At 41.9% G+C, this 24,378-nt stretch overlaps 1 pseudogene; it reads left to right on the top strand.

The window, feature by feature from the left end:
* The first annotated feature begins 2,305 nt into the window (after positions 1–2,305).
* Positions 2,306–2,681, top strand: LOC144243202 (small ubiquitin-related modifier 2 pseudogene; annotated as a pseudogene).
* Positions 2,682–24,378: the final 21,697 nt, after the last annotated feature.

Below are 24,378 nucleotides of genomic sequence, written 5' to 3'. Positions count from 1 at the left end.
CATCGGGCTCTGTGCTAACAGCCAGCTCAGAGCCTGGAGCCTGTTTCAGATTCTGTGTCTCCCTCTCTCTGACCCTCCCCTGCTCACACTGTCTCTCTCTCTCTCTCTCTCTCTATCAGAAATAAATAAAACATTTTTAAAAATTATAATAAATAAAGTAATAAATAAATAAATACCTTTCCCACTCTTCCATGCCAGGGTCTCTCATCCATCCTATTTGAAATGTAAATCAGAATTTTTAAGACTTTGAACTCTTTGATTCTGACATCCCTGGATTCACATCCCAGCTCTGGAAATTACTATGGGTCGTGGCATAAAACATGTCACCAAAATTTTAACACACTTCTCATCAAGAGTTGAGGTCAATGTCCCCTACTCTTGAATCTAGGCTCTGTAACTACTCAACCAATAAAATGCAACAGAGGTAATGGTACCAGTTTCTAGACCCAGGCCCTAAGAAGCCAGCAGCTTTTACTTCTTGTCTCTTGGGATGTTCCCTCTCCTTCTTGGAACCCAGTCATCACGACTTGAGGAAACAGAACAGCCCATGGAGAAGTTCATTAACAGGGACTCAAGTTCTCAGGACACCGGACCCAGCTGAGCTGTCAACCAATAGCCTGCCCTGTGACAAAGCCATCTTGGAAGTGGTCACTCAGCCCCGAGGCTACTACAAACATTCATAGACATATGTTTTCATTTCTCTTGGTATATACGGAGGAGTAGAATTGCGAGGTCATGTGGTGACTTTATGCTTGATCATTTGAGGAACTGCCAACATATTTTCTATAGGAACTGCATTATTTTACATTCCCATTAACAGTTTTGGAGGGTTCTAATTCTCCATATCTTTGCCACCACTTTTTATTATCTGTCTTTGTGATTACAGCTATCTTAGTGTGTATGAAGTATATCCCATTGTGGTTTTGAATTGCATTTCCCTGATGGCTAATTGTGTTGAAACATCTTTTCATATGCTTCTTGGTCATTTGTATATCTTCTTCAGAAGATATCTACTCTGATCCTATACCTGTTTCTCAGTTGGGCTGTATTTCTCATTATTATTGAGTTGTAACAGTGCTTTATATACTCTAGGTACCAATCCTTTATCAGATATATGATTTTACAAATATTTTCTCCCATTCTATAGGTTGTCCTTTTTTTAAAATTTCTCTTGATGGTGCCCTTTGAATCACAAAAGTTTTTGATTTTGATAAAGTTCAATTTGTTGATGTTTTCTTCAGTTGCCTATGCTTTAAGTGTCATGTCTAAGAAATCATTACCTAATCCAAAATCATAAGGATTTACACTTACATTTTTTTCTAAAGACTGTTACAGTTTTAAATTAGGATTTTGATTCATTTGGAGTTAATTTTTGTATATGGTGTATGGTAGATCACCTACTTTCATTATTTTACATGTGGATGTCTGGTTATCCAAGTACCATTTATTGAAAAGACTATTCTTTTCTCCACTGAAAGGCCTTAGACCCCATTGAAAATCAATTAACTGGAAATGTGAAGGTTTATTTCTGGACCCTGAATCCTATTCCTTTGAAATATATGTCTGTCTTTATGCTGGTCTTGATCATGTAGCTTTAAAAATCTATTTTTTTTTTGTTTCAAGAAGTGAGTCCTCTAATTTTGTTCTTCTTTTTTCAAGAATATTTTGGCTTTTTGAGTCCCTTGTGTTTCCATATGAATTTTAGGATCATCTTGTGAATATCTGCAAAGAACCTAGCTGGAATTTTGATGGGGACAGCAGTGAATCTCTCTGTGGATCACTTCGGGAGTGCTGACATCTTGACTGTATATTAAGTCCTCTGATCCTTGAACCTGAGATATCTTCCCATTTATTTAGATCTTCCTTCATTTCTTTCAACAATGCTTTATAGTTTTCCAAGTAGACATTTTGTTTTGTTAAATTCATTCCCAAGTCTTTGGTTCTCTTTTAATGCTGCTGTAAATGAGCATTTCTTGCTCTTTTGGCTGGGTTGAGAAGCTCTTCTCTGCTAAGACCTTTATGTCAGTTACCTGGGAGTTTCAGACTTCTCCTGCTAAGTCTCAGCTATTTCAAAATTAAACAACTGGAAATAAATCCCATAATAAAGATCCTCCCCTACCCTGGTCTAGTAGAATCTATCAAATTAAATTTATGTTTCCAAGAGACTAATTTTTTATTTCAGAAAATGTTTTTTGACCACTGCCCCCTCCTCCTTCTGCTGCTCCTGAGGCTGCAATGTGCTTGTTCAGTGCCAACCTGGTACCTATTTTGTGAAGCAGCAGCTGAGGAGACCCTGGGGCTCACCATGGCCAATGAACAGCACAAGAAATGAGGCAAGACCAAGAACCATGATCATTAATTTGAAGGTGGCAGGTGGTTCTGTCGTGCAGTGTAAGATCGAGAAGCATACACTACTTAGTAAACTGATGAAAGCCTACTGTGAATGACAGGGCTTGTCAATGAGGCACATCAGATTCCGATTTGATGGGCAGCCAATCCATGAAACAGACACACCTGCACAGTTGGAAATGGATGAGGAAGATATAATTGATGTGTTCTGGAAGCAGATGGGAGGCGTCTACCAAAAAGGGAACCTGCTACTTCACTCCAGAACTCTGTTCCTCCAGACTGAGAAGGAAGACATTCTCAGAAAATTTCAGTTTGGTTCTACCACATCCTGACTAGTATTGTATAGTGTAGTTTTCTCTATTCTTTCATTTCCCCCTCCCCATTCTTCTGTTGTACATAAAGTAATTGGTATATGTACACAAGCATACTGGCTTTTATTGTTGTTGTTATTTTTTAATAAAGGGACAATGATATGTTTTGACTGACATTAAGTGAAGATGGGATGGAGAAAAATACTGCCTCTGTGAAAACACACCCTTTCTCCATTCGTGGAATGCTCATTCATCTCTTATCTTTGTATTCCAGTAAGTTATTTTGTTTTCACTCTTTAACAACAACAACAACAAAAGTATAAAAATTCTTCTACACACTGTTCAATTGAAGAATTTTAGTGTTTTTCATTTATCATTATAAAACCAAGGATAATTTTACAACTTTTTTGTATGTAGCTGCTATATGTGGGGCCAACTGACTTTCAGTAGAGATAAATTACTCTAAAAGAATTCCTGGATAGTTTCCCTTCAAGGTATGCATCTTGTTGTTTGAAAAACTTCTTGTTTAAAAAAGGAAGAAGTGCTTTTTTACTTCTGTTTCTCAGTTCAAATGCAAATAATAGAAAAATGAAATGTGGTTCACTATGTTTATCTGAGACCTATGCTAAATAACCTTATTTTAAAGAAAAACAAGGCAGAAATCTTTCCCCAGATGCTTTCTCTGCCACAGATTCTGCTCTTTGGGCTATTTCTGTATGCCCTTTCAGCAAGATGTTCAGCGGCAGCATATGTGAATTTCAAGTTTCTCTTTGTTGGGAATAATTAGGAAAAGCATGAAATGGAGTTCAGAAATAGAAAAGAGAGATGATATAAAAGAAGAGCAGTAGGGCTTCTGCCAAGAAGACTTGGGAGGAGTGAAGGGAGCGAGGGAAAGGCTTCTTACACCTGGAACAGCTCCTGCTTAGCAAAGAGGTAGCCCTCTCAGGAGCCCTGTACCCAGCAGGGCATGGTCCTCGTCAGCATCAAAACCAGAATGGAATCAAAGTGGGCTTCTTTTCGTTTCTTTTCTTTTTTTCTTTTTTATGTTTTATATTTATGTTTGAGACAGACAGACAGAGAGAGAGAGCATGTGCACAAGCAGGGGAAGGGCAGCGAGAGAGGGAGACAGAGGATCCAAAGTGGGCTCCATGCTGACAGTAGAGAGTCTCATGAAGGGCTGGAACTCACCAACCACAAGATTATGACCTGGAAGTCAGGCACTTAGCCGACTGAGCCACCTAGGCACCCAGGCTTCTTTTCTTTTTAATGAAAAGTTTCAAATGCACAAAATAAAAAAGAGTAAGTATTTTGTCATAGTGAATAAATGTAATGGACTTCTATGTGCCCATCACCCCAAATTCAACTCATGACCAAATGCGTGTTCTACAAACCTAGTAATCCCCCATCCCCCACACCAGATTACTTGGAAGCAAATCCCAGACATTGTATCATTTCACCCATAAATCTTTAGTTATGTGTGTAATTTATCTGTGTATGTCTATATCCATTATTACACCTTTGAAAATTAACAATAATTTTTCTTAACATTATAAACTATTCAACCAGAGTTCCAATTCCCCCATTATCTCAAAAGTTTTTCCTTAAAGTTTATTTGAATCAGGATCCATATAAAGTCTGTTTGTTGCAATTGGTAGATGTTTCTCTTAAAGTCTTTTAATCCCTATTTCAGTCAAGATCCAGGAGCAGAAATGCTTCTTAGCATGTGAATAGCTTACAACCAGACAAAAGTCTTAAACACTTTAACAACCAAATGCAAATAACGGTAAGTATATGTTTTCACATATCATAGACTCAGAAGTGTAAAAATGTAACTTCGTTTTAGTAATTATTTTTTTCATTTATTATTGAAGTATAGTTGACATACAATGTTATATTAGTTTGAGGTGTACAACTTAGTGATTTGATAATTCTATGCATTAGTGCTCCCCATGATAAGTACAGTCACCATCTGTCACCATACAATGTTATTACAATATTGCTGACTATATTCCCTAGGCTGTACTTATCATCTCCATGACTTACTGATGTTATAACTGGATGTTTGTACCTCTTACTCCCCTTGATCTATTTCACCCTTTCCCTGCTCCCCCACCATGACAACCAACAGTGTGTTCTCTGTATTTAAGAGTCTGTTTGGGTTTTTTTTGTTTGTTTCTTCATTTGTTTTGTTTTTTAGGTTCCACATATAAAAGTGAAATCATATGGTATTTGTCTTTCTCTCTGATTTATTTCATTTAGCTTACTACCCCCTACGTCCATCCATGTTGTTGCAGATGGCAAGATCTTATTCTTTTTATGGATGAATAATATTCCATCATGTCGACACCATACCTTCTTTATCCATTTATCTATCAATGGACACTTGTGTTGCTTCCATATCTTAGTTATTTAAACAATGCTGCAATAAACATAGGAGTGCATATATCTTTTCATGTTAGTATTTTCTTTTTCTTTGGATAAATACCCAGTAGTGGAATTATTAGATCCTATTGTATTTCCAATTTTTGAGTAACCTCTATCCTGATTCCCACAGTGGCTGCACCAACTTTCATTCCCACCAATAGGACACAAAGATTCCCCTTCTCGACATCCTCACCAACACTGAGTACTTCTTGTCTTTTTGACACTAGCCATTCTGACAGCGGTAAGGTGATATTGTCGTTTTGATTTGCATTTCCCTGATGTTGAACATCTTTTCATGTGTCTACTGGCCATCTGGATGCCTTCCTTGGAAAAATGTCTATTCATATCTTCTGCCCATTTTTACATCAGATTGTTTCTTCTTTTGGTCTTGAGTTGTAGAAGTTCTTTATATGTTTTGGATATTAACCCCTTATAAGGTATATCACTTGCAAATATCTTCTCCCGTTCCACAGGTTGCCTTTTTGTTTTGTTGCTGATTTCCTTTGCTGTGTTACATCTTTTTATTTTGGTGTAGTCTCACTAGTCTAATTTTGCTTTTGTTCCCCTTGCCTGAGAAAACAGATCCATAAATATGTTGCTAAGGCTGATGTCCAAGAGACTACTGCCTATGTTTTCTTTAGGACTTTTACGGTTTTAGATCTCACACCATTTTTAACTTGAATCTTTATTCTGTCTCTTTTTGCAAGCCCAATCTAGTCTTGGATAAATTTAATCAAACCCAGTGAAGTTGGTTCCCCTGCCAAAGTCCATTAAGACCTCCTGCTCCCCTTTTTCTTGAGTGCAGGGCTCATCATAGTCAGGGAACCACCCCTGCCCCCTTTCTTCCAGGAGCTGATGCCATCAATGGACCCACTTAAATGCAGTTTTGTGTCAGTGGGGAGGAGCCTATTCTGCAATTCTCCCATTGCATTGTCTCCCTGTATTAGTTTTCTGTGGCTGCATACATAACAAGCTGCCACAAACTTAGTGGCTTAAAGCAACACTCACTTATTAGCTCACAGATCTATTTGTCAAAAGTCCTGCACGGCATGGCTGGTCGCCTGCTCAGGGTAAGGCTGAAATCAAGGTATTAGCCAGGCAAAGTTCCTGTCTGGAGGCTGTAGGGAAAATTCACTTCTTTTTTTTTTTTTATGTTTTTTTATTTATTTCTGAGAGAGAGAGAGAGAGAGAGACAGTATGAGCAGGGGAGGGTCAGAGAGAGAGGTAGACACAGAATCTGAAACAGGCTCCAGGCTCTGAGCTGGCAGTCAGCACAGAGCCCGACGTGGGGCTCAAAATCACAAACCGAAAATCAAAATCAAAATCAGATCATGACCTGAGCCGAAGTCTGATGCTTAACCGACTGAGCCACCCAGGTGCCCCGGGAAAATTCACTTCTAAGCTCATTCTTGCTGTTGGCAGAGTTCAAGTCCTTATGGTTGTGAGACCAAGGTCCTGGGTTCCTTGCTGGCTGTTAGCTGGGAGGGGTTCTCAGCATCTAGATGTCATCCATGTCCTCGCCTCTCCATCTTCAAGCCAACAAGAGCACATTAAATCCTTCTTATGTTTCAAATTTCTGACTTCCTTTTCTGTAACCTGATGGAAAAAAAATTGCTTTTGAAGGGTTCGTGTGATAAGATAGCATCCTGGCCTTCAGATAATCTCCCTATCTTGACACCAACTGATCTGGAAACTTAACTATATCTGCAAAATGCCAACGCAGCAGTTCCTAGATGGGTGTTTAACTAAGTAGGAGAAGATGCGTGTCCAGCGGGGGCTGCGGTTGTGGGGTGGCAATCCTGGAACTCTGCCTCCCGCACTCTCCATGGTATAAATCCATGAACCACAGCTGGGTCATCAACTGTCCATGTCGTATCCTGGGATAGTGGGTCTCCTGGTCCTGCCTTGAGCCCTGGACAATTCCTTGGGACAGGATCTTTCTCCCTGTCCTAGCCAATTTCCAGAAGTGAGGAAGGCAAGACTTGGGGCTGGCAGAAAAGCTGAGAACCAGCATATTGGAAACTGCAGCTTCACCCTGTCCCAAGGAGAGCCAGGACAGCCCTTTGGAGTTTGCCCAAACTGAGACAAGGAGGCAGAACTTGTATGTCTCCATCCACATCAGCCCGTCACTGACCACAAGCCGCTCCCAGTGGGGTTGGGAGGAGGCGTAATCTCAGGGGAAGCTGTCTTCTGTGGTGGAGGGCAATGTCCAGAGAGGGACCCGTCGGTGAGGTAGCTGCTGTTTCCAGCTCCACTCCAACTTTTCTCTTTTGCACTTGCTCTGCATTATACCTTTCGAGTTTCTAGGCCAAAAACTTTGGCACATTTGTTATCTATCTTTGCTGTGCCCGAGCTCATGAAAAGGCTTCATATTTTATGAATCATTCTGCCACAGTGAAACTGATACAGGTGTCCCCTGCCTTTCAAAAATTTATGTTATGCCACTTGGCTTTTACAAAAAACCTACTTTAGTACCTGTTTTCACTAACTGAAAGAAATCCAAAGAGATTTTTTGCCTTTACCAAAAAAAAAAAGGTTGGGGGGTGGAACAGAAAGCAAAAATAGCTTTCAGGATTTGTTTTGCAAGGAGCCATGACAGGGGCTGTGCAAACCCCCAACAGCAAGGCCAGTATCGCCAAGCTCCTTCCCCAGGAAACACTGAGCATCTCATCATCCAGACCTCATAGCTTTCAGGTCTGTGAGCATCCGTGCTTTACCTGGATTTCCTTCATGGACTCCTTAGCAAGATGTGTCCTCAAGAATCAGAGAAGCCTAAGAGAGGCCTAGAAACATCCACAACTTTTTCTGCATAAATTAATGGTAATTGTTTCTTTGCTTTACACCCTTTTGGCTTAGGAAAGGTTTCATAGGAAAGCTCTACTTTCAGATTGCAGGGGGGACCCTGTGTTCAAATGCACAATATCCGTTATTGCTAATTTAATGTATAACAACATTTTATTGATTTTTTTAAATTTGTGAATGTACTACTTTACTGGGTGGGTTTTGTGTTTTTTTTGTTTTTGTTTTTGTTTTTTTTTTACATCAATAAAACTCTTAAACCACCTCAAATCCTTTCTGGACAGAAAACCATCAAATGTTTATGGGTTCTCATGGGTTCACTTTATAGCCTGAGTTCTGCTAACTCACTTTTTCCCATAAAACCTATAAGCTAAATGCCTAGCCCCAATTTGTTCCCCCTAGTCAGTCACAGGCTTTTTGAAACATGAGGTCCTCTGTTATCTATTATCTCCTCCATCTCCAATAGGCGGTGCTCACCAGTGGATGAATCTGATCCTCATCTGAGATAAATACATATATATACACATAAATAAGACTTCCATAGTTTTCTATTGAAGAACACATTTCATGCCTTTAAATCTGGATGGATATAAAAATTAAATAAGATGGAAAAATAGGATAAGGCAGGCATTTTGACACCATTACTGGGAACTCTTAAAGCTCATCCTTTTAGATGATGATACGGAAGCAGGTACTGAAATTCACGCACTGTTCACAGACAAGCTCACAAAGCTGCATTTTTATCTATGAAAGTCACAAATATATAATCTATTCCACAACTTTTCTTGGCCTACTCTGAAGGATAAGTCCAGTTTGAAGATGAAAATACCAGGGTTGATGACCAAAGAACTAGATTCTGCCAGTGTTGGGCCCGAGTTGGACTGCCTGACTTAGACTCTCCTTGGTCAGGAGCAGAAGGAAGCCCATTGATTCTGCTGAGAGCAAGTGGGAGACTTCACCCAGGGATCAAGATGAACAGCAGGCAACAAGCATTGACAAAAGTGTGTACTCAACTCATTCATCAACTGGCTGTTGAGAAAGCCAGATACCTAGAATGTTCCTGATGCATTGGAGGAGAGCAGGAGCTCTCTGACCTATTTCCAATGCAGTGAAAATTGTGCATATGATTCTGAGCAACTTCTCATAAAAGAAAAATGTATGCCACATAATTTTGTCAGTAACCTTCGATTCTGGCAGAAAAAGTAACTGAATTCATTGGAACCAATTCCTACACTAAGTTGCTAAGTGGCTCATAACCCAGATCAATAAGATGCTGGCTACTTATCTGACAGCTATATTGGTGTCTTACCTCTAATCGGTATTTCATCTTAAATCTACTTCCAAAAGAATGTTCTGTAGCAGTTTACAAAATTTACTATTAATATTAATTTGAAATAAAAAATTATAAAACTATAGTAATTAAAACTGCATAGTATGGACATACATAAAAACAGATCAATGGCACACACTAAGAAATTAAGAAATAGATCTAGATACACACAGGAATTCTGTATATCATAAGGTTGATATATATAGTTTATTCACTGAAGGTTTGAGACAATTGTCTAGAAAAAAAAGTTAAATCTTTATTCTGTAAACTGGGATAAGATGGATCAAAAATACATTTTGGAAAAAAAAATAGAATCATTCAGATTGTAATGAAAATCTTAGGGCAATTAGTTTTTGTAATATTCTTTAAAAAGGGAAGAACTTTCTATCTATGATACAAAATCCGGAATCTGTATTCTGGGTAATGAGGAATTTGGCTGGCCTTTGTCTCTGGTTCTGGGAAGTAAGTTCTCAATCTTTGGAGTTTCCTGGGTGATAATGTCCCTCATTCATGGTGGACTCTGAGGATTTATGGTAAGGATATGACTCAGAAGGGGGCTATATAACAAGGGGGCTACAAAGCAAGATTAGCCAGTGATTAGAAGGCTGGGGCCTTGAGCCATGTGATGTCAACCCAACCTCCCAGAAAGGGACAGGTGTGCTGGAGATTGAGTTCAATCAAGTGGCCATTGATTCAATTAATAATAAAACTCCAAGTAATAATTATGGACATCAGGATGCTCTGGGTGGCTCAGTCAGTTAAGCATCCGACTCTTGGTTTCAGCTCAGGTCATGATCTTGAGGTTTATGAGCCTGAGCCCCACATTGATCCTGCTTGGGATCCTCTCTCTCCCTCTCTCGCTGCCCCTTGCCTGCTCACACAGTCTTTTTTCTCAAAATAAATAAACTTAAAAAAAGAAAAAAAAAGAAAACATTCTGAACATCAGCACTCAGTTGAACATCTGTAGTTGCCAATATTCTGTATGTTATCACACAATGATGTGCCAGGAGGGTGATACATCCTGACTCACAGAGAGAAGTCACCAGAAGCTTTACATTTGGGACCCTTCCAGGCTTCAGCCTAGGTGTCTTTTGTTTGCAGGAGGGAGGGGGGCGGGGTCTGATTGGTATCCTTTTTGCTAAAATAAAACTGAAATTATAAAACTGGAATAGCACTTTCCTGCCTTCTGTGAGGGGTTCTGGTGAATTACTGGGCCTGCAGGCGTAGTGGAAATCCCAAACTTACAGCCCCTGATGCTTGGTCAGAACTGCAGCCCAGTGGTCCTGGGGAACCTGACCTTGAGGCCAGTGAAGTAAGGGCAGTCTCGTGGTGGGTGGTGCCCTTACCTACAAAGTTCGGCCTAACTGTGTAGTTGGAGTCAGAAGTCACTGCACTTTTTAAAATTTATGAAAAGATGTTCAATATCACTCATAATGAAATGCAAGATGATACTTCTCAAGACAGGATTTTTTTGCTCCCAGATTGGTAAGGATCACAAGGTTGGAAACAGACAGTGTGGAGAGAGTAGAGAGCAAAATACTCTTGATCCTTAGAGTAGATGCATAAATCTGTATAATTTCCAGGAAGGGCAATCTGTCTATGACTGTAAACACTTTACTGCACATGCCCTTAAGCCCAGGATACTGATGCAGGCTGGCTGGGCCCAAGGACCCAGAGGAGTCCCATAAGACCAGCAGAGAGGTTCCTTGGCTTCATGCAAAATAGAATCAAATGCAAGCTGAGAGGAAGTGAGAGAAGAGAGAGAGTGCAGATACAGAGAGATACAGAAAGAGTGTCCAGGAGGCTCGGAAAGGAAGGAAGAGTGAGTCCTGTCTTTGCTTCAGGTCTGGGGTTTCTATTGAGGACAGTAGCCTAGTGCACTGTCTTCCCAGGCATCCAGGAGCAAAGACTTGTGTTTAGGTGTCCTCCACAAGTCATTCATGCCCCGGAGCAAGGGCTCTTGGTGAGTCAGTGGTCTAGGAAAATGCTCATGATGACCAACCTGCTTAGTCACTCTTCAGATGTTATCTATTGTGCTGGAAGTCTCCAAAGTAATCATTAATGCCTTGACCTTTACAAGGAGGACACACATTATCTGTTCTCTAAGGCATGTGTAAGGGGGAAGGGAGTATAGGTCCTAACAAGAAATAGAGGTAGCAAAAAAAGGAGTCTTTCATATGATCTTTTCATTTTCCTGTCTCAATATCACTTCTAGAAATTTTATAAAATGTTTTTTCATTATTTCTTGAGAGAGAGAGCATGCACAGGCATGAGCACAAGTTGGGGGAGGGGCAAAAGGAGAGGGAGAGACAAAATCCCTAGGAGGCTGCACACTTGTAGAGTGGAGCCCAATGCAAGGCTTGATCTCAAAAAAACATGAGGTCCTGACCTGAGCTGAAATCAAGAGCCAGACACTTAATTGCCTGAGCCACTCAGGCACCCCTAGAAATTGATTGTATGGATATGCTTGTCCATGTGTGAAATTATTTATGTACAAGATTATTTATCTATTCATTTACAGTGTAGTTTTTAATAGCAAATATTGGAAATGATCTCAGTGTTCATCAATGGGACAGTGGTCAGATAAATTATGCTAAACCCATACAATAAAAAGAATCCATATATTGATACAGTAAAATAAAAGTAGGGAGCCTTTATGTACTTCTTTACAATACAGTAAGTGAAAAGGTATAGCAAAGAGGGCACTGTGCACTAGCAGTTTGTAAAAGGAGGGGATGTGTTCATTTGCCAGTTCGTTTGTGTTCTCTCCGTGGTTTGCAGATCTCCCTCAGTCTTCACGTGGTCTTCTCTGTGTGTGTGTCTGGGTCCTAATCTTTTCCTAAAAGGACAGCAGTCATTTAGGATTAGGGCCCATCCATATGACCTCATTTCCCCCTAATCACCTTTTTAAAGGCCTTATCTCCAAATATAGTCACATTCTGAGATACTGGGGATTAGCAGTTCAACATATGAAATAGGGGGTAGAGGGTGGAGACACAATTCAGGGGAAAAAAGAAAGATAGCTATAGATACATATTCATACATGCATAAAGTGTCTATGGAGCACATACAAGAAAGGAAATTAATATTATTTTCCTCCAAGGAAGGGACCACGATGCCTAGAGGATAGGGAAGCGGGGAATGTTTCCTTTTATACTCTTTAGAGCCTTCTGAATTTTTTATCATTACTTATACTTTTGTATAAGTATACTTATGCTCTTTTAAGAACATGGACATTTTTAAAAATTTAAATCAAGGGGTGCCTGGGTGGCTCAGTCAGTTAAGCGTCCGACTTCGGCTCAGGTTATGATCTTACAGTTCATGGGTTCGAGCCCCGCATTGGACTCTGTGCTGACAGCTCAGAGCCTGGAGCCTGTTTCAGATTCTGTGTCTCCCTCTCTCTCTGGCCCTCCCCTGCTCACGCTCTCTCTCTCTCTCTCTCTCTCTCTCTCTCTCTCTCTCTTTCTCTCTCTCAGAAATAAATAAAACATTAAAAAAAATTTTAAATCAAAAAGTTGAATTGGTGACCTGGACTTGAGACTAGTTTCTGTGCTTATGAAGTAACTAGCCCTTATATTCTTCAAGGACAATAATCGCTTGCCTGGCATTTACGTAACGGAAATAAACTACTGTAAGCCAATGTCATCACAAGATGAATGCTTCCTATTTTAAAAGTAAGAATCTGAACATTTATCTATTTTCAGAGTCCAATTTCCTGTGATAACAGCATTCTCTCGTTGCTAACTTCAATGTATAGGATAATGTGTTTCTAGCTGACAGCTATTTTACAAACAGCACATATGTGACATACTGATGTATGTTCACTTAGGCCAAGATACGTGTAATTGAACAACATCTTTATAAGTTAGCAATAGCTGAAACAATATATACCGTATTGTCATAAGATGGAGAAATAAAACTGTGCCTTAATAAATCTCAGGGTTAAGAATAAATTTCCCAGTATCTCTTGAAAAATTGAAAAGGCCAAGAGTTATGGACAATAAGACTGGTAATAACTTTGGTATATTTTGAGGGATAATAATAGTAACTAGTGAAATGGTGCAATCGTTCAAGGCTATCCATTTGCTAAGTGCTTTTACACATAGTTCACTTGCCTTGCAACTACTCTTCGAAGCATAGATTTTGACTCACAGCTTGTAGATGAATAATGTGAGGCAGGGTAGCAAGGAAATGGCCGGCATCAATCCTGAGTCTTGAGCAATTCAAAGGCTGTTTGCTTTGTATTTGTATTTAGAAACATTGCCAATTTACAGAAACCAGTAAACGGGCCAGTGGATTTCCCCAACTACCAAGAAAATGTGATTCGGGGACCTAAACATGATGTAAAAAACATACAAGTGAAGACAAAATCTACACAGGACATGGTTACTCATTTATTGAGTGATTATTAGTGATAATGACAACATGCAAAGTATTTTCACGTAGCTTGTCTCATTTTTATTCTTACCATGGGAAATATGTAGAACAGTTCTTATCACAAACCCTCAAAGAAACATTATATTAATAATAAAATGTCTTTAATAATCTGAAGCCTGTCTTCCTTTCTGTCTATGCTACTAAATGCTCCAGTATATAACGACAGATGACTCTAAAACCCTACAAAGCACAAAACCCAAGTAGGTGATAGAATTCTAATGGAAGAGTAGTAACTTAACATGAAAAGTTTTTCTTTTCTCCAAGAATTAAATATTCAGGGATCAGCACTATGAAGTATTGAAAGGCAGGTGTAGCCTCTCTCCAGGGTCCTGAGGAGGGTCCCAGCCTGCAGTCCCCACATGGCATACTGATTTGCATTTGAGACTATTCATTCCTTAGCTTTGGTGAATAGTTTAAAGATCTGATTGCAGCTGTAACAGCAGGAACTCTCTTGAGTTGGACCTAACAGCTCAGTCCTGACCCTGGTTGACTGCAGCCCCAGCCGACATCTTAAGGAGCAGAAGGACCACACAGCTAAGTCAGTCAGGATCAAGAAAGATAACAAAAGTGTGGTTTTAAACCACTGAGTTGTGGGGGTGGTTAGCTAGCCGGGCTGGACGACCTTGACCAGGATGCTAACCTCTCCAGGCTTAGCTTCTTCATCTGTAAAGTAAGGATAATGTACTACGTCATAGCCATGTGGTGAGGGCTCAAGCACAGAGACCTTCTAGGAACAGTTGCTAGCACTGGACTTAGCCCTGAAAACATGTCAGGTGCTACCTTTCTTTCAATGATAACACCACTAAATTTCCATGGCTGATTGTTTGCCCCATCATGCTATCTGGGCATCCAGCTCACTAGTCCACCGGCAACTCAAAGATAAGAACTCTATCTTACTCATTTTTGTGTCTTTGGCACTGAGCATAGTCCTAAGCCTATACGTTTAATGAATTTATCCTGAAAGATAAAGATAAGCAGGCTTAAGGCTGAGGTCTCCAGAAAGACTAGCAGGGGATTTAGAGAACTAGGCTCCAGGGACTCGTGTTAGCTCTCTGCTTTCTGGAGCCTGCCTCTGTCCCCAGGGAGTGAGGCTGGACCCGCCCTCGTGGGGCTGGGAACTGCCAACAGACACCATGAGTCTGGTGCTATGGGTCATGCCGGTCAAGACAGACCTAAGCCACTTCTGTTCACAAAGACTGTCAGATGTTAATGGCAGGAGACGCTGGCCATCTGCCATTGGAACCCGAACAGCTCGCTGGCAGGGAGAGATGTTCCATCCATTTACCAAGAGCCTGAAGGGGAAGCTTAAGGTCTGAGAAATGAGTGAGTAAAGAGCCGGGCAGGAAGGAATGACTGGGATTAGCTTGACTCATGAGAATAACTAATAAAAATGTGCATTTACTCTGTGCTGGGCAGCGTGCCCAGACCTCTGCGCTATCTCTTCAAATGTCGATAACAACCCTCCAAAGAAAGTATTCTTAATTCCAATTTACAGTTGGGAAAATGAAAGTCTGAGACCTCAAATAATTTTCCCAGTTTCCTAGCAAAGGTGGGCCAAGAATAAGGCCCAGGCAGGCCCAGGGGGCACCACACGATCTCACACATGCCTCCCACAACCCTAAAACATCTCCGGTTGGGACATAATCCTGCATCTCATCTTTCTGACAAGAGCAGAGATTCCCACATTTCCTCTCTTTATAACTCTGTACCTATGCAAACATCTCTGATGAAATTAGACTACATAGGCACCTGGGTGGCTCAGTTGGTTAAACATCTGACTTTGGTTGAGGTCATGATCTCCCAGTTTGTGAGTTCAAGTCCCGAGTCAATTGGGATTCTTTCTCTCCATCTCTCTCTCTCTCTCTCTCTCAAAATAAATACACTTAAAAAAAAATAGACTATGGGGGGAGGAGGGTTTACCACCCACACCCCAATCCCAGCTCTGCCACTAAGAGCAGCTCTCTGACCTGAGTGTACCTTTCTGCCAAGTACAATTAGTTGACCTTTAAGAGACTCCGGCTCTAACAGTCTATGATTCAGAATTGCTACCCCAAACGATTCCCTTGATAGGACTCTACCCAGCCTATGTAGAGATTAACAACCCCAACAAGGCTCTATTTTAAAATGTCACACTAGAAATATGTTCTTAGAACTAAGTATGCATGATGAATGGAGGTGTCTGGCTCCCAAACACGGAAATATTAAAATAAACACGGATGCATCAAATGCAGTAACCCTCAAATCTGGCGGTGAACATCACAAAAAATAAGTAGGGAAGATACCGGTAGTCTAACTGACAGACCCTGAGGCTGTGATTCATATGGAGAGGGCCAGGCGCCCCTTGAAAGTGTGTTCTCTGCTAGCAGCCTCTCCCTCTGACGGCTCAGCCTCCAACCAGAAATCCCAGGAAATCTCTTCACCGAGCAGGCCAGACAAATGGCATCAACTCCATCCATTACATGAACACTGTCATCCAAGGGGCAACATAATATGGGGGGGAATTTTTAAGGAAATAAAACCTATAGATCTTATGACACAGGAAACCATACTCTCTCCCAATTCAGCACACACTTCTTGTGAGCATGTCCATGCCCCGTCTCTGTGATTCTAGTGCCACGATAGGAAGCTATATCCTAAGCAGTTTCCTCGATTCGCAGCCCCTGGGGGGCTGGGGAGGGTTGACGCTGTCAGCGTCAGCGCACAATCAATGTCTTTAACACGTAGCTCCGAAACGAACAAGACCCTAAGGAAAATAAGCAGCCCCATTGCCACTTTACAATCTACTTTACCTTCTGGAGCAAACCAGACTTCCCGGCCAAAATCTTAGATTTTTAGCAGAGCAACAGGAATATCCGGCACTTCACAACTGCTAAAGAACCCGTGGAAATAACACAACAACCTAGAAGGAGAGGGCCGGTCTGAAGGACGTCTTGGTAACTCAAGGGTCAGAGCCCCGCTCCTCCTCCTTGTCCCCAGGCCAGCTCTCGTTCATCATCACCCGGGGGGGCTGTCGGCCGCCGGCGAGGTCTGGGCCCCTTGACAGCACCTTTCTGGTGATCTTGGCTGATGTGCCAGCTGCTCTCTTGTCCCTCTTGCTAAGGATAGGGGACAGGCTTCCCCGCCCCCATTCCTTCCAATCCACGTCCTCCTCCTTCCCACACCCCAACACACACACACACACACACACACACACACACACGCACATACACATATGCACACGCATACTACTGTGGGGTGACAAATGAGCAGTCAATTTAATTTCACTGCACTCAACAAGGACGCACACCAGATGGAAGGCCACAGAAAGTGCTGAACGCCTTGGAAGGGGAGGGGTTGCTGTTGGGGGGGGGGCTGTCACCATAGCAACAGGAAAAGCACTGCTGAAGTTTCTATTCTGGGGCTGCCACTAATTACTATGAATGTTTCATTCGGCCCTGTGATCTGCCGTCCCCAAAGCAGCCTGTTACCGGCAGATGGCTTGTTTTCTTCTCTCTAGAAAGTTAGCCAAAGTCCACAATTGTGTTTGGTTGTTTTACTCTTTTTTAAAACACTGACGGGCTTCAGAATGCTTTGTTTTCACTTTGTGTTGTAGGAGCTCAGATGCTCCAAGATTTTCTCCAAACAAACAGCGTTCTGTGGAAATGAAAGGCAGGCCCAGTAGCATTAACTAATTTAGTGTTTAAACTTGTTTGGGGTGAGGAGGGGAGGAGGCCACTTATAAACTTAAATGGTTAGAAATACATAATATACTTAGTAAGTCTCTCTATCGAGGGGTATCTGCGTGGCTCAGTTGGTTGGACCACCGACTTTGGTTCAAGTCATGATCTCACAGTTCATAGGTTCAAGCCCCACATGGGGCTCTGTGCTGGCAGCTCGGAGCTTGGAGCCTGTTTCAGATTCTGTGTCTCCCTCTCTCTGCTCCTCCCCTACTCATGCTCTCTCTTCTAAAAATGAGTAAACATTAAAAAATTTTTTTTTAAATAAAAAATAAGTCTATCAACCTCTGACAACAGACCAATATGAGATTATTTTTCAAGATTCAACTTTCCTTATTTATATATTAAAAGTTTTACTAAAATTCATTCCAGGAAATTTAGAATTGACATGAGGCTACCCTTCAAACTAATGCAGGTTTGGGTGGGTTTGGTGGGGCAGCAGTGAAGCCGAGTTTCATCAAGGATGACACTACAATCTATTTTTAAAAAGATGTATTTACATGAACCATGTTCCATAAAGATTTGAGGCAGCATACAAAAAAAATACATAGAGCATTTCAAGATAGGTAAATATTTAAGGGAAGTGAGGTCAGAAAAGCACTGAGCATATAAATAATAAAACCAGGATGGGAATAGCACAGAGAAATGCATGCCATCTAGTTCTGTACACGCAGTGCAGGAAAAAAATTGCTGTGTTGCAAGATGGTGATTTCTTCCAGAAGCTAAAGCAAACCAGATATTCACAAAAAGCACAACTTCTCCTGAGGCTGAGACCAGAGGGAAATGCCTCCCTCACTTCCTCATAAAGAGGTGCTGTTGAAGAAGAAATATTCATGGCACTTGTTAAAGAATGGCCAAGCAGACTTTGTTTAGGGGTCTACACTGACTGGTGTAAGGGCCACTGTAGTGGGGGTTTGTAGTCGGGGGTGGGGGAGGAGGTTGAGCTCAACTCCAAGTATAAGGAAAAGGGGGGTATAGCAAAGGAGCAGGGTGGGGGTGGCAGAGTCAGTGGGTAGAAATTACAAAGGAAACATCAGAGAAAGGGGTGATTCTGGCTGAACAGACCAGCCTGATCAGACATCACCGAGAGGACGGCGAAGGGTAAGGAAGCCAGTCAGACATCAAGGGTGATCAGCTATCAAGGGTGGGAGAATTTTCCAAAACTTATCAGGACTTACCTGGATTTATCAGACTCACCAGGATTCTTGCTAAAACTGGATAATGTAGAGACAAACGCAGAAGCCCAAAAGTCAGCTCAGAGGAGGCTGATTAGAATTTGTCAAGGAGGGAATCTGTGTCTGGGCTCATGACAGTCTTCCACTTGGAGTGGTCCCTGGGCATCTGACATGTGTCTCAGAAAGTGCCTCACAGCTAGCTCTCATCAGAGGAAGCCAAGCATTCAAATTCTAGTGCACAGCCCTTAGATGGCTGAGCACCAGGAAGAACCTTCTGACAGGAACTGCCATCCACAGTGGGGTCTGTCTTGTCCCTACAGATCAGCGGTTCTGAACAGGGGAGGGGGCAGAGGACTACTGTATCACTGAGTCAGGACCAAGGGGGTGTCATTTTAAAAGCATATTCGTTATTATCACATGGTGTTTTAGTTAAAATCAGAAAAAAATTGTTAAGATAGGAATAAAAGAAATAAGTCAACAACAATCTTCTAGGTTCTAGAAATACACAGAAGACAGCAATTCTCAATCAAGGGATTGTGATATAATCTTCAGGGAATGTGAAAGTCCTCTGTTAATCACAAGGGTGGAAAATCAAAAACAATGAAATAGACCATTAGTCAGATGATTTAGTAGAGAGAATGCAACGCATGGAAAACAAGCTTCACTTTGAATACTAGAACGTGTTATAGGAAGTGTGCCATTGGGGCACCTGGGTGGCTCAGTCGGTTAAGCATCCAACTTTGGCTCAGGTCATGATCTCACGGTTTGAGCCCCACGTCGGGCTCTGTGCTAACAGCTCAGAGCCTGAAGGCTGCTTTGGATTCTGTGTCTCCCTCTCTCTCTGCCCCTCCCCCACTAGCGCTCTGTCTCTCTCTGTCTCAAAAATTTAAAAAAACAAAAATAAATAAATAAATAAAATTTTTAAAAAAGGAAGTGTGCCATTGAATCCAGCACTGGCTCTCATTCTCAACTTCATATGGACGGGGCATCTGGGTGGCTCAGTTGGTTAAGAGTCTGACTCTTGATTTGGGCTCAGGTCCATGATCTCACAGTCATGAGTCTGAGTCCCACTGCTTGGGATTCTCTCTCTTCCTCTCTCTCTCTGCCCCTCCGGCATGTGCTCTCTCTCTCTCTCAAATAAAATAAAATAAAATAAAATAAAATAAAATAAAACAAAACAAAATAAAATAAAATCCATATGGAATTTCAAGGGTCCCCAAATAGCCAAAACAGTATTGAAAAAGAAGCCCGAAGTTGGAGGACTCACTCCTCCTGATCTGAAAACTTACCACAAAGCTACAGTGATCGAAACGGTGTGCCTGGCATAAGGACAGCCATAGAGACCAGTGGACTAGAACAGAGAGCCCAGTAATAAACCCTTGTATTTATGGCCAAATGATTTTGACAATGGTGCTGTCATTCCACATTCCTCCTTCCCAGGGTCATTATGAACATTATATAAAAGGATATCTACAATGAGCACAGAGACTTCTATAAATAGAAGCTACTTTTGTGGCTGTGAGGCCACTTTGCTATTCTGCCTGTAGACTGAAGGCTCCCGAGAGGGCAAGGAAGTATCTGGGCATCTCTACCTCCCTCCCCTCAGCCAGGAACTGTTTCTGGCCCATGAAACAGGGAGGTCAGGGAATGAGTGAATGAGCAAGTGAGTAAACGTGACTGTTAAAGGGGACTTTTGGGGGTGCCTGTGTGGTTCAGTCGGTTAAGCGGCCGACTTCAGCTCAGGTCATGATCACACGGTTTGTGGGTTCGAGCCCCGCGTTGGGTTCTGTGCTGACAGCTAGCTCAGAGCCTGGAGCCTGCTTCCAATTCTGTGTCTCCCTCTCTCTCTGACCCTCCCCTGCTCACGCTGTTTCTCTCTCTCTCTCTCTCAGAAATAAATAAAACATTACAAAAAATAAAACAAAAAAAAGGGAGATTTGTCTAGGGGGGCCTCCTAGGCTAAGAACAGCTCAGTAACCCGGCGCCAACCCCAGGCAATGGGTCTCTAATTCCACAGAAGCCCCAAGCAAACTCTCATCTTCTCTTGGCCCCTGGTGGGCTCCCCTAGCCGGTTCTTCAGGACCTAGGGGCACTGAAACCTCTCTTAAACCAAAGGCCTTCTGCCAAAAAGAAAAAAAAATCTCTTGGCTGCCGTTTTGGATTTCAGTGATGTTTGTCTTTCCCCAAAGCTCCCATGACCTTTCATAATTTCTGAAACATGATATTCCCAGCAGATTTTCTTGTTTCTCCTACACTTAGGAAAATATCGAGAGAATATCTGTCCGTTTAATAGTGATAAGACTTGCCATCTTGTTTATTCACTGTAAACCAGTGGCTCACAACTTGGGGTGTGTATGGGGTGGTGATTTTGCTCCCTAGGGGACATTTAACAATGTCAGGGGATGGTTTTAGCTTCTGTGATTCGGGCAGAGGCGGGTGCTGTGAGCATCTGATGGGTAGAGGCCAGGGTACTACTATCAGCAACAAGTGATCCAGCTCAAACCGTCAGTAGTGTGGAGGCTGAGAAATCCGACCATAAACTAGAACAGAAGAAAGGTAGTTGCCATTAAAAGACAGTTTTCAAAACGGAGGAAATCATGACTCTCGTACAGGTAAAAGAACCCATGATAAAGTTTTTACTTAACTCATAAGGGAGGCAAATCTTATAGGCAGTCCAAAAGAGAATCTGAAGAACAAATTTATAGATCAGGTGTCAGGTGTATTGATACTAATTTGCCTTGGGGCAAAGCTAATTTTCCACGGTGGGGGTGGGGGTAAATTGAACCTCTTCAATTTGCAGGATGCAATTTGCATCTCCATCAGTTACTGACACCCCACAGAATTGTAGAATATCTCTCATGGAACCCGGATAGCTTGAAAGGTGTGCTCTAAGACAAAGTGAGGGTCAAACACGAGTGCTTGTCAGAATTAAATGTTTGCTGGGTCAAGGTCAGTTTTAGAGTCATTTGGGGATTATGAACTAATCTGAAGAAAGTTTCAGCATGAGAGCACTGAAGTCTTCTTGTCCACCTAACAAGCCCACACCCCAACTTGGGACTGGATTCCTAAGCTCTGAAGTCCACGGCCATCCTGAGATTGCGCTTGCTGAAGAATTGGTGCAGTTCAGCAATGGAGGAGGAAGGGCAGTTTCTTTAAAGGCTGCAGGCATGGGAGTTCTGTCTGTCTGCCTCATCATCAGGACCTTGGCCTCCTCTGGTTATTTAGAGTGGAGCTCCTTGAGCTTCTGTGTACATATATACCACTTCAGATCTTGGGGAAATGCCAGTTCTGACTGGGTAGATTTGGGGTAGAGTTTGACCCTGGGCATTTCCAACAAGCTCCAAGATTAGCCAGTACCACTTATTTGTGGACACGCTTTGAGGGGCAAGGGTTAGAGGGAAGAAACTTCCCTATTACAAGGTGAGAAGACTAAAGACACAAATTCCATGAATAAGTGTGGTTACAGATCTCACCAGTCTCCTGAGCTGAGAAGCACACCTGTAAATTTCTGCAAGCTCTTAAAGCAGCAGAATTTGTACGATGCAGGACCTGTCCAGGGTTCTGGGATTTCCTCAAGGTGGGAAGACTGGCACACACCTGGAAGGGGGTGGGATTACTGGCAAAAGAAAGGCGTAAGAGGAAAGGAAGCACCCAGCTTGGGAAGCCTTGCTCCTCTGCAGAGCAAAGGAAGGAGGGTGAATGGTCAGATCTAAGGAAGGGAGCTGCCTGGCACATGCATGGCTTTGGGACAACTATCTGATATCCTCAAGAAGCAGGTGTATGGACCTTGTCTGGGGAACATCATACACAGAAAGTGAGCAGGGCAATGCATCATTTGCAACCTGGTAGGCATGCCAGAGATTCTGCCTGCCAACAAGTACTCAGCTAAAGAAATGGGGGTGACTGATTCTGCATCCTTCTCCTTGCAACTTTCCTCCTCCCAGAAGTTTGGGGAGCAGCAGAGAGACTACCCCCAACTGTGATTGCCACTACGGGCACTGGGGTGAGCCTGAAATAAGCTGAGATGCTCTTAGAGTGGGTGATCAGATACAACAGAAGTCAGACCCCAAGCTGCAAACTAAAACAATGTTCAATTAACTAACTAGGAGACCATTAGACTGAGGTGGCTGTAATGCCATGGTGGTGGCCTTATGGTAAGCAAACCAAAATCTAAGCCTGTAAAGACCTCCTGGTTACAAAAGCAAAACACTAAAGACAACCAATCACAAACAGCCAGCCAAGCTTTAAGCTTTTAGCCAATCCATTTCTTTACTTTGCTCAAGCACTTTCTCTCTGTATGTCTTTCCCCTGGCTCCTTCCGGGGACACATAACTACTTCCAGTTTGGCCCTGCCCCATTCCAACACATTTCTGTTCAAATACACTCTAAAAATGTTTAGTATGCCTCCATTTACCTTTTACCAATGCAAACCAGAGAATCCATGATTCTTGCAGTGAATTTTTATTTTGGAGAAGTAGTGTGCAGTCTGTGTTTGCTCTATACGGTTTTTCCTTCCTTCCTTCTTTCCTTCCTTCCTTCCTTCCTTCCCTCCCTCCCTCCTTTCTTCCTTCCTTTCTTTCCTTTCTTTCTTTCTTTCTTTGTATGAAAATGTAGCCTTATAATTTTCAAGTACGAACAGTAACTTGGACTTGACTAACCAAATGCTGCATTAAGTGTATACATGAAGTGATTTATAGTTAGCACACTCCTGGGTAAGAGAGTGCTTCTGTGTTGCATAAAAATAACTTATCCTACAGAGACATCTTGTTCCACAATCATCCCCTTCTCCCACAGGGAGTTCAGATACAACTTTGCCTCATTCCCCCCAGATCACAACATACAACAAATTAGAGAAATACGAACTGGGGTTTTCACTGCAGTTCTATATATGGCAGATTGGCGACAGCTTTTTGCAACCTGAGCACTTCCAGCAAGGGTACTAAGTCTAAATTAGTGATATGTGTCTATTCACAATGCAGATATAAGGATACCAAAAAAAAAAAAAGAGAATTTATATGATTCCAATTGATAGCTTGATGGGTTTAAAATACGCAAAAAGATATTTTTGTTTGCATACATTCATGAAGAGTAGAAGTAGCTGGGTTCTTTAAGCTGCAGTAAGTAAGTGGGTGTGGTGCTGGTCAGGAAGCAATTGACTGTTCTAGAAAGGGCTGAGAAAGACTGGAAATGCATTTCAGTCAACCTGATTAGCCTGATGGCAGTGACTCAAAGACAATCTGGCAATCCATTTGGGGATTTACTCTGGTAAAATTCACTCTCCTGGAGCAGGCACAGGGAAACTGACCAAAAGGGCTGCAGAAAGATGATGAATGAGCTTATCTGTATTGTTTTCCATTTTAATCAGTTTTCAGCATTTTAACTCAGGAATCTTCTCCCAAATATTTGGATTTCTAGCTTCTCTAAAAGATCAGAAAGATCGGGCCACTCAGAGCCAGCATTATTGATGGCCATGACCATGGCCATGAATACAACTGCCCACTTAGTTGCTCTCCCCTTTGTCACAGATGGTCCAAACACCCGTACTGTCCCCAGACAAGGCAAAGATCAATATCAATTATATTATGCTCATAGTGGATTTTTAATTATTTATAGAGCTACCAGGAAAATGAGATAATTCTTGTACCCACATCTCTACCAAAAGCAAAAATAGACCAATGTAGGGGAGGAGAAAGAGAAGTTTCGTCATTCCTCTTTGGGTCTCTGGCTGGGTCTGAAAAATCAAACTGATGAAGACAGAATAACAAAAAAAAAAAAGCATACAAGTATATTTCATAAAAGTTTTACATGACTCAAGAGCTTTTATAAGGAGATGAGGA

Source organism: Crocuta crocuta, unplaced genomic scaffold (genome assembly GCF_008692635.1).
Source record: "Crocuta crocuta isolate KB4526 unplaced genomic scaffold, BGI_CrCroc_1.0 scaffold26, whole genome shotgun sequence".
Classification (NCBI taxonomy): domain Eukaryota; kingdom Metazoa; phylum Chordata; class Mammalia; order Carnivora; family Hyaenidae; genus Crocuta; species Crocuta crocuta.
This window is presented reverse-complemented; position numbering and strand designations above follow the sequence as displayed.